The following is a 3,454-nucleotide window of genomic DNA, read 5'->3' as shown; positions in this document are numbered from 1 at the left end:
GATATAACACATTTGGCCACAACTGACTATAATTTCTAATTTGTTTGTTTTCCCATCGTCCGCTCTCTTAAGGAAGGAAGCAAAGTGCTTACGTACTATAAACTAAGGCAATCTCATATAGTATTTAAATGAATTTAAGTCTTGTAGAGATTTTCGTAACCAAAATAAGTGAAAGCGAAAAACTACGAATTTTGTGTCCTTTTGCATTTAACGGGTTAATTCCATATGCTTAAAGTGGCCAGTTGGCCTTGGGCTTCTGCCTTGCAGATAAAATGCTATAACTTGATTCATTTCCCAATGCGGCGAATGCGTCATCGATGCAGGCGCAACTTGATTACTGAGCGGGCATACAACTCCCACGATGTTGCCGCACCGTATAACTCTTTCGTCACATCCTTCTCCGTAACCATCACCGTGCTTATGTACGGACAACTAACATTGCCTGAGTGCATGGTCACGAAAACAGCAAAACAGAGAGAAAACAAAGTTTGTTGCACTGTACAATTAATACATGCATGCATACATGTTTAGCGACTTATCCCATAATGACGTCTTCTAGAATGTTCATCGGATGGGCTCCACTTAAGCTAACTTTAGATTATCGATAGTAAATCAATTAAGGCGTTAAGGCTGAAGCTCGTTAAATGTCCAAGTTTTGCATATTTTGGAATTGTATCCATTAAAAGTTAGTGAAGGTAAGCTATTGCTCTTTTTAGCGAAACGACCCACGTCAACGATTGATTGTGTTTTGTGGATTGCGTTGGAAAGCCTTTAAGTGATATTTGAAGAACGGAACGGATGTGGTGCATGTTTGCTTTATTTAAATGACAATGCTATTCCCCATCTAAACTATTGGACCCGAACTAAGCTCTCAAATATGTGTAAAAAAAAATGCTAAGCACTTGAATTGCTATTGAAACGCGCCTTCAATAACTTTAAAATTTTTGCTATGCGATAACATTTCTGTTCGGTTCTTAAATCGAGTGACTATTCACTTATATAAGATTCTTTAGACCATTTCCCTGACTGATGGAAAAACAATCAAATACCGAATGTACTCTAAACGCCTTTAGCCCATGCATATGGTAGATGAAGCTTATTTAAGTATGAACTTGAGCAAAAGAGTTTGCGTGATGGGCTTCACGGTTGGTTGCCTTCATCACTTCAGTCTGTTTTGTTGCGTTATTGTGTTCACAAACCGACTATCTGTGATTTCTGCGATAGCCAAACAAAGAAAATCAATTTTTTTATCATATAATCACTATATACACACTGTCCGGCCAGAATTTAAAGACGATAATCTTATTGGAACGATTAAATAAACCTTGTTCGCACCTTATACGACTGCGTCCAAGTTTGGTGTGTTTTCTAGGCCAAGATTACTAATTTATTGGAAGTTGATTTCGAGACACAATAAAATTCGCTCCAACAACTACAAAAAGCTATAATACAATTATCATTATTTATAATACAATTAAATACAATTATTATTATTAATCTACGATAGTAATGTATAAAAAGTTGACTTCAAAAGCGCCAAAGCACATTGGTATTGCAAGCGGGACTAGCTACTTTGATGGCCACAAAGGAAATCTAAATGTAAAACTTTTTTCCTATGTTTTCATTGCGGACGCCGTCGCATCTCCGTTATCTAATAACAATAACGAAGTAAGATAAACGCTAATATGATTAAATAATTTAACAGTGGACCAATGCAGTTACAGTTAAACGTTACGGATGGAATATCTTGGCACTTATTTTAAAATTTTACAATCACGATCACCATCCATCTATTTATATAAACGGTTTCAACCGTTTTCTGTTCCTCCAGCACTACATGTATGAGTACAAGCGCCTAGACGAATGTGTGGGTGTTGCACGTGTTTTACTCGTTAGTTACTTTTTTTTTTTTTTTCTTCTTTTTTGCACAAATCCAAGGCCGAATAGAAGATTTATTAGAAAAAAAAAAAAAAAAACAATATTTGTATATAAGAGCATAAAATAATAAAAATTGAAATATTTAATAAGTTATATGAGAGCGAAAGAAAAAAATATGGAAAAATAAAAAAAACAGAAAATACAAACAATTTAATGTATTTCAAAATGGCGTCAAACGCCAAAGAATTAAAGAAGTATGCGGTACAAGAGTAATAGGATGTTGTTGTTCTTGTTGGTGTCGTTGTCAACATTATAGCATGTCATATACGGATACATATATATATATATATATATAAAAAGGAAAGACAAACAAACTCACAATAGGTGTAAGACTTCGTACGTTTATATAGTTATCTACATATATAAAAAAAATATCTATGTATATTGAATAGAAATGCAAAGATACACTTCAATGTATGCGAATGTGAATAAGTAAACATATATGTATTGCGTTTATGTAGGTAACTTTGTACTAATGTATGCTCATATGTATATATGTACATATGAATGGATGAGTGTCTGTGCATGTATGTCTGTCTGATTGTCTCTCTTTCTCTATCTTTCTCTCTATATGTATGCGTGTGCATATGTGTATGTGTATGTGTGTGTGTGTGTGTACCTACCTTAGAAAGAATATGAGGACTACACATACGTATAAGCACAAACAAATAAACCAATAATAAAAACGAGGGCTTGTGTGGAGCCAACTAATGCGAAAAAAACTTAATACAAAATACAAAAAAAAAAGAAAAAGAAAAAAAAAAAAAAGAGTATTGTAAAGAAAATAAAAAACAATACTTTTAACTGCAATAGCAACAACAATAAACATACTATATAAAAATTAAAGAGAATAAAATTGAAACAAGAACAAGAATAATAACAATAATAACAAATATTCATTAAAATACACATTACATTTATTAGGCGAATACAATTTGTTGTTGTTTTCAAAATGCCTTAAAGCTAAAAAAGTATTAGCAGCTTCAAAATAAATATTGTATTTATAGAGAGAAACTCAGCAACTGAAAAAAAAAAAAAAAACAATAACGATTGGCCATAATATGAAAGTTTTTGGTAGCGTGGCTGAGTAAGCCTCCGAATGCGGACTATGGACGTTGTTGCAATAGGTTGTTATATTTACATTTATGTATGTATATTGTTTATAAATTTATAAGCAACAAGAGCAACAATCATGAAAACAAATATTATGCGAACACCTTTAACGCCATCAAAATCCAAAAATTAAAAGGATAGCTACTGCAATGATGGTGTTGGTGGTACTTTTTATTTATAGGTGCCGGTGGTTTCAATTCTGTTTTTGTTTTTTTTTCTTTTTTCCAATGAAATGAACGCCACGGTGTGCTTTGCCGTTTTACTGCGATTGAGAAGATTTTTGCTTTTTATAACCATTTAGAGCTCAAGGGAAAAAAATCATCGAACCATTAACAAGCATTTAATTATGTTGTAATTGTTGCTGCTACTTTTTATAAACTACACATATATATACACACACACA

The sequence above is a fragment of the Glossina fuscipes genome, unplaced genomic scaffold (genome assembly GCF_014805625.2).
Source record: "Glossina fuscipes isolate IAEA_lab_2018 unplaced genomic scaffold, Yale_Gfus_2 1, whole genome shotgun sequence".
Classification (NCBI taxonomy): Eukaryota; Metazoa; Arthropoda; class Insecta; order Diptera; family Glossinidae; genus Glossina; species Glossina fuscipes.
This window is presented reverse-complemented; position numbering follows the sequence as displayed.